Source organism: Balaenoptera musculus, chromosome 10, assembly GCF_009873245.2.
Source record: "Balaenoptera musculus isolate JJ_BM4_2016_0621 chromosome 10, mBalMus1.pri.v3, whole genome shotgun sequence".
In the NCBI taxonomy this organism is placed as follows: domain Eukaryota; kingdom Metazoa; phylum Chordata; class Mammalia; order Artiodactyla; family Balaenopteridae; genus Balaenoptera; species Balaenoptera musculus.
The window spans coordinates 21,464,508-21,472,871 of NC_045794.1; positions in this window are offsets into that span (position 1 = coordinate 21,464,508).

Below are 8,364 nucleotides of genomic sequence, written 5' to 3' on the forward strand. Positions count from 1 at the left end.
TAGTGATTAATGTGTACAGACTATTTGAAAGATGTGTACTCAAGGGCTGAGATTTAATAAATTTTCACTGCTTCATCAAGGACATGGTAGAACTTGCATCTTTTTTAACTGTGAGTACATGGCAGTGAAGAACACGATATCTGGGGTTACCTCCTTGATTCCTGCAAAGACACCAGCAGGTTTCCCTACCATGGGTGCAGATGTTAACAGTAAACAGAGAATGACATCTTAGCATCATTATCATCATCTTAACATCAAAATAGTTTCAATGTCACAGGGTCCCCAGGGGTCCACAGACCACACTATTCAAACTCAGCACCTAAAGAATTTACATGCTAAGCATTTCCTAAAATACCTAATGAGAAGTGAATCAGGCACTTCCTGAGCCTCGAATAAGAATGAATCTGGAGATTTCAGGGCCTTCTGTTCCTTAATTAATCTTATTTGCCTCAGTGATATTTGAAGTGTCAGTTTTTAAAAAATCAAACACTTAAGTGAATTTTCAAAGGTTCTTAACTTCCTATTCCAAAAGAATTTCACAGCTTCCCCAATGAGATTGCCAGTTAAATCAGTGACCAGTTCTTTTACTTTATGGCTTATTCAGAAGGTAGTTCTGAGGCTGTTTCAAACCTGAGCTGGGTCACTGATCAATACTTAATCAACTTACAGACTACAATTCACTATATCAGTTTTTTGGAGTCACCCATCCAATTCTGGTTCCCAGATCATCCCTACTACATTAAAATCTACAGAAACACTGCCAGAAGTATCCTAGTTCTTGCCCTAGAGGCAGACTCTCAGGCCCCTGAAATTGATACTCCGAGGATAGTTTCTGTGTTTCTGTACCCGCCTCCCCACCACACCCCCTTTTCTTTCGCTGGTTACGGAGCATGCTCTTATATTATCAGGCAGGTAAGGGGATTACGAGTGCCTTATAGCACAAATAATGCATCAACAGCATGAGTAAATCCCACTTCATTTGGTCAGTGAACACTTCCTGATAGCCTCATAGAGGCACTGGACTGAGTGCAGGGCATTAGGAGCGAGAAGAATGGTAGAGACATTATAAAGAAGGTGAGGTTACAGTCTTAGCCTCCATAAACCGAAAACAGGTTTGAGAGGAACAGCTCTGAGCCATGTGAAAAGAACAATAATGAATTGAGGCGCTAGCCAATGAGAAGTCAAATGAGTGATACCAGGTCAGCACTGTTCCTACAACTCCACACACTCCTGGCTGCATGACCTTTACGCTCAGTGGTCCTTCAGCCTGGAAACTTCTTCCCTCAGCTCTCCGAACTTTATGCATCTTTCTGCTCAAATGTTACCTTAGCAGAGAGACTTCACTCTATCTAAAATAGCACTCCCCCACCCCAACTTTCTCTTTCTTACTGTGTTTTCTTTTCATTCACAGGTGCTACCACCACATGACGTATTATATATTTGTGTGTTTGATACTATCTCCTTGCTCCATTTGAATATAAGTTCTCAAGAACAAGGACTTAATTATTCACTGCTGTATCTCAGAGCCTAGAAGTTCCTTGTACCTACTAGGACACATTAAATATTTGCCGATTGAATGAATGAATAGATGAATGCTACAGCAGCTCAGAGCGGGGAGAGGAGATCAGAGGCACTAACCAGATGGTGAAGAAGTATTTCATGGGCTGAGGTTTGAGCCGCATCTGGAAGGGTGTTGCTCATAGGTTGGGCCAATGAACAGAGCAGCCTATTTGTCTTACAGGATGCAAGTGAGATGTCATCTTCTCAACAAGTCTTTTTGGGGCCTCCAGGACCGGGTGAGTTGCTACTGCTTTGGTGTCCTATAATTCTCCATGCTCTCCACCATGGTAGAATTCCCTCCAGTGGACCTTGTCTCCTCTTTACTTGCCTGGCTGCTCCAGTAGAATATTTGCTCTGGGATGATTGATAAAGGCAGTATCTTATTCCTAGTTACATATCCAGCCATAGCACAGATCCTGCTACCCCATAAATACTTGTTGACTGTATTATTTGATGAACTAGGCAGAAAGCTCACACAGAGGAGTGAAAAGCAGGTATGGACCAAATTAGGGAGATTTGTAGAGCTAAGAAATGGAGTTTGGGTGTTGATCAGGGAGATGCTGTAACAGTCTATTGTCTTAGCAAGGCCATAGGAACATGTGTGTATGGTGAAGCAAGTGAAAAAGTATCCAGTCAGAGAGACGAATTGTAACCATATTGCAATGTTCTAGGCACAAAATAATGAAGCCCTGGACCAGGTTGGTGGCAACGGGAATGGTCATGAAGGAACAGATGTAGCGAAAGTTCTTGGTGACTGATTTGATGTTAATAGCAGCCATAGATGATGGCGTATTTTAAGCTTGGGTGACTATGATAGGGTGATGCAGTCACTTTAGCCTATGTTTCAAATCTTAAGGCTCTTAAGAAAAGAATATTTGGCAAATTATTCACCGTAATGGCACAATTTCTTTATCTTAGTTGTACTTAATTCTAGAAGCTGCCAGAATTCATTTATATAGCCTACACCCTAATACTAAGCTTTTAGACAAACTTTAAAATTCTAAGATTAAATTTCTCTCCTAATTGTTACCAGTTATCTATGAAAAGAAATTAATGTCAGGAGATGAAGGTAAAGATAATGAAATGTTAAATTCCATCAAATTATTCTTTGGAAGTATCACATAATAGAGGGCTCTAAGAAACCTCAAGCAGATAAAGCAAACAGGATTTACCTCTCATGAAAATTGCTAAGGCAGAATATGGGCTGAGTGATTCACAGGCCAGGCCGAGGTGGGTGGGTAGAGGAGGTGGGAACACAAGTACCAGGTGTTTTCTCTTCCTGCCTTAGAGGTCAGCTCTAGTGCCTTCTATTTTAGAAACAAGAAAGTTGCAGTAAGGTGGAGAAGAATGATGAGCTACCTACAAATCAGTTGCATCCAAATTTCATGGACCTCAGTGAGGAAGAATAGTTTTCTTAGAGAAGAATCAGTGCACTACTAGCAAAACAGAGCACATAGATGTTGGGTACACTGCAATGGCAGCAGTCCACTGTACCAGCTCAACCTCGTTCAAGTCAAAGTGGATTTTCTCGAAGGAAACATGCCAATTGAAATTGGGCCTGGAATGTTTTCAGGAAATGAGGCAGCTAGAAAGACTCTGCTCCACCTCTCTTCCTTCTTTGCCTCTCTCTGCATATGCTTTCTGGGTTTTTCTTATAGATTTCTTCAGCTTAAGCATAGATTTGCTTTCTCCTGACGTTAGCTTGTTATGGCCCTGACTCTACCTAATAGCATCTCTTACTGTTCTCCTTCTGTTTCTGCACTGTCTGCTAATTGCCTCATTCTTTCAGCTTCCTAGTTCCAAATTCCTAAGAAAGGAAACTGATTGCTAAGATCATTGTATGTCAAGGTACTCGTGTCAAAGGTGATACACTGCACACTAGACATTGCTATCTATGGATTTCCTACTAGTCCAGTGCTAATTATTATTCCCATCAGCCTAGTGAGGGTGGGAAAAAAATGTTCTTAACCCCCCTGGCCAGACCACAGGCAGCAAAATTTCCTTTAACAGAAAGTATTGGAAGAACGACTTTTGTTAAATAATCTCTCATAAGTGAAGTACCAAGCATGATATCAACTATATTCTCCTAGTAACTTTACTTTCCCACTCTCTGGATCAATTATTTCAACCATTCTAGTACCCTCTCACTACTCACTCTCACTGCATTCTTCCTTGGAAAACATATGAAATAAAAAGGGACTACTTTATTCCCTTTTCCCCAAATCCACCAACCCCTGGTCCTATCTAAGGCTGTACCCACCACTTGTGCTCTGAATCCCACCCTACTCTCCTTCCTGAGGATTTCCTTCCAGCCATTATCAGTTTTCTAAAATACATTATGTATTTCATTATGTGTCTATTATCCATGTTTTCCACTTATGTCTTCCCACTAGAAAATAAGCTCTTTGAGACAAGAATGCCACCTGTTTAAATTAACACTATTCCCAACACCTGAATTACTTAACCACAATTAATTAGTCTGTTTGACTAATTTGAGCCTGGTAGCTGCTCAGTAATAGTACTACTCTTTCCTTTAACTTCATCCAGTGTTTATTTGGGAATAATTTCTATTTATAGAAACTTTCCCTAAACAAGATACACAGACAAATCTATTTGGTAGAAAAGAATCTTTATTTTGTTGGTCTTGAAGATCGGTAACATGTTGATGCGCATATGTTTTCCAAAAAGATGAATGTGTTTTCCTGATGTATTTTTCAAGACCCATTTAGCTTAATCAATCAATACCTTCAAATTGATGAGCTTCGTGTTATGCACAAAGCAGAAATAAAATGCTTTACTCTCAAGGAGCTTATAATCTAGTAGGACAACCATAGTTTCATATGCAAGAATGCTTATCACACTTTGGTTTATAAAAAGGAAGGTTTGAAATAATCCAAATGTCCTTAACAAAATATTTGTCAAGCAAACTGTAATTGGTAAAGAAGGCTGTAACATTTCTGGAATAGTAAAATATCAGGAAGAACCCAAATGCCCATTTATTGTGTGCTACTTGAATAAACGTAGGTCACACTAACAAAATGACTACTATGCATCTGTGATCATAAAGATATATTGTTAAATGAGAAAAGCAATGTGTGTAGCGTATGCATACTATGCCATCTTAGAGCTAAGAAAGAGAAGCAATACAAACACACACTTGTTTGTTTTAGAAATGCTAAACCAAAAGCTAATAACAACGTTTACCTTTAGTGAGAATGGGAATTGGGTGAGGGAATAGGGACAGAAGTTCGATTTTCAAAATACTTTGTAGATTTTACTTTGGAAACATATAAAGGCTTTATATCATCCTAAAAAATCAAAACTTAAAAAATAAATCCCTAAAGTTAGAAAGCTAAAAGAAAATAGTAACTTATTTTTTGAGTTTTGTGACTTAACCACTCAGAGAGGGGTTATTTCAAGGTGACTTTAAAACAGTAATTTTGCTGTTTATCCCTGGTGGGATATATTCTAAGGACAAAAGGAATGCCAAAAAAAAAAAGTCTTTTCAATAATAAAAAGTCTTTTCAATAATCATAATGTTAGTACAAATATATTTTCCTGCTGAAATTTTATACGACAAAGCAAATAAATAATTTTATTATTCTATTTAGGAATCAAGGTTTTCAGTGAAAGAGAAAAAAAAGATACAAATACAAACTAAGTAAAAATCCTGTAATCAAAATTTGAATCGAAGGAATCCCCTGGTGGTCCAGTGATTAGGACTCGGCACTTTCACTGCCATGGCCCGGGTTCAATCCCTGGTTGGGGAACCAAGATCACACAGCTGCACAGCAAAGCCAAAAAAAAAAAAAAAAAAAAATTGAATCGAAAATATTAGTATGAACTTCTCAACTCTTTTCTTAGCTCTGACTACCAAAAAGGTCTGAAAACAAATGATGACCCAGCAACTAACCTGGAGATTCTAAATACCATTCTCCATGAAAAGGAACCTTGAAGTTGATTCAAGATCTAGGTCAAGAAATGTACAAGATGAACGTGAATCATCTGGTTGAACCAGAAAGTCCTGAAAAAAAACCTCAAGATCTAATTTGAAGATGCTCTCCCTGCCCAAAGACAGGACAATTTGAGCATAGAAAGGAATAACAACAACAGTAGACTGAAACATATTAAATGTGTTTTTAAACCATTTGTTTACAATAATACTTAAAAGTCCATTGGTGAACATTGCCAGATGTTAAGGAATTAGCTTATTATTCTGAAAATTAATGAAGAAAAGAATCAAGCATTTATATGCCTTTCCTATACTTTAAGGTAACCACATAGTTGACGTAGGAAAGCTATCCTTTACAGAAGAATTTCAGCTAATAAATGAAGAAGAAATTATAGAATGAGATTATCTCAATTTTGCAATCCCTAATGGAATAATTGGTTTAGGTGGTCATCATAAATGGCTGTTAAAATTGCTGATGAAATGGAAAGTTTATATAATGAAAAGATTTGGCTGACATTACTTAACAAAAAATGATCAGTTTTATCGTAAAATGAGAGACAACTAAGCACTATGTCCTCCTGATATGATGCAATAAGAAGTACACAACACCATCTATGAAGTATTCTTGTAAAAAAGAAAAAAAATCAAACCTGATTCTGATCAATTTACAGAAATACAAGGGACTGAGGAACATAATAAATGACACCACAGGAAAACAAATCAGCAAAATCCACAATGTGAGATACTTTATAATATTTTTTCAACTAATAAATTGCAAGAAAAATAAACAGAAGAAAAATGAACCTATATACTAAAAGAACACCAACTGCAATATGTGAACCTGCTGGGATTCTGATTAAAACATACCAACTGTTGAAAAGAGGAGAGAAAAAGAGAATAAACATATCATGTTCTCAATATCATTATTACTTTTTGCAGAAGGGATATTATGTTTGGGTATACGTTTTTAAAAAAACAAAGAATCCATATTTTGCATAGGTTCATAATGAAGTATTTAAAGATAAATGAGATGATGTTTGAGATTTACTCCAAAATAATCCAACGTGTAGAAGGGAAGGAGATGGGGTAGAGGGGAAGTTGAAACAAATTGGCCATATGTTGATAGCTGTCGAAACTGGGGGTGGGTGCTTGGCAGTTCATAATAGTATTATGCCTATTTTTTATGTGTCTGACAATGTCTGTAATAAACATTTTTAAAAAGTTGTCTCAGTATCTTTATTTCATTTTCTTTCAGTTCTTTTTGGAAAACTATGACATGACTTATGGAAATAAAGAACTATGAAAATCCCTTTTAAGAACAGTCTGAAATAATAATGAATTCCCTAAGCATCAAATCTTCCCTACCCTTCATCAGTTATTGAAAAAGAGGGCTATTTCACGCATCAACTGACAAGAAATATTTATAGAAAGGACCCTTGACTTGAAGGTTTTGATTTCATCTGAAGGAGATACAATAATTGAGTTAGAAAAAATACGAATTAAAAAAGATTGTTTTGAGATTAGTTTTCCCCTAAGGTAACATTCTATTAATTTGACATTCAGTAGGACTAAGGTATATTTTCCAATTTGCCAAACACCTGTCACTGTAAAATGACTAAAATTTTGATTTTTTTTCCCATACAATCAAAACAATAGGACAGCTTTTTCTAAACTAAAATAAACACCCCCCCCCCCAAACCTGTTAATCTTGTTTTCTACAATAAGCCTGTCATCAATCACGTACCTGAGTTGACAATGCTTCACAACAATTTGGCCATTCCCCAACCAAACAGACTGACATCACCATCTCGAATCATGAATATATCTCAACTACAGCTATAAGAATAAAATGCTGCAAAAGAATGAATGCACTGAATCAACTGAGCTTAATTAAAACAAACTTTACATAGTTCCAAATTTCTAGGAAGCCGAAAAATAAAGACAACATTTAACAAATGAAAGATGAGGTAGGAGCAGGATGTCACCACTAACAAATTACATGAGTTCAGAGGATCTCCTGAAAATTGCATATCATGTCCAAATGAAGGCACAGATACAATTTTTTCAAATATGTGCATGTGTGTTGTCATAATGAAGGCAGCATCACAGAGTCCCTGAGAGTTCTGCCACGGATTGTGCTGAAAAATTCCTAGAAAGGCAACGTTTCTATGTTACTTTACAGACAACACAGTGATACAGTTAATAGTACAGGTTCAGGGATCTGACTGCTTGGGTTCAACTACCAACTTTACCATGAACTGTGTGGTTCTCAGTCTTGGTACACCTTGAGACATAATAGCAGCACCTTCTTCCCAGGTTTTCAGGAAGAATTTTGGATGTAGCTCTTAATGAATAAACTATGCACAGTGTTTTGATGCATAGTTACCACAGGGAAATGTCCACACCACGCTGACATTTAAAATCACTGTATCTGTATTGAACTTCTCTTGCCAACACAACATTTGGGCTCTGGGCTGAAGACTGCTCATTGTCCAGTTTGTCATTCATTGATTCCTTTCTCCATGATAGTGGGGCACACTGTCACGTGGAGTAAAAAACTACCAACCTCCTTTGCTGCTGGAAGCAGCCTTGTACCTATGTTCTAGTCAGTGAGAATCAACTAGAAGTGATGTGTGGAACTTCCAGGAAATTTTGTTGAAGGAGGTGAGTCAGCTCTCCCTTCTTTTCCTCCATCCTGCCTCCTGGAACGTGGATGTGATGGCTGATGCTACAACAACCCACGTGGACCATGAGGCCATGCACTGAGGACGACAGGGTAGCTGAACAGAAGGAATCCAAAACTGTGTAACCCTGCAGCTGCCTCACCAGCCCTGGACTTCTCACTTCCAGAC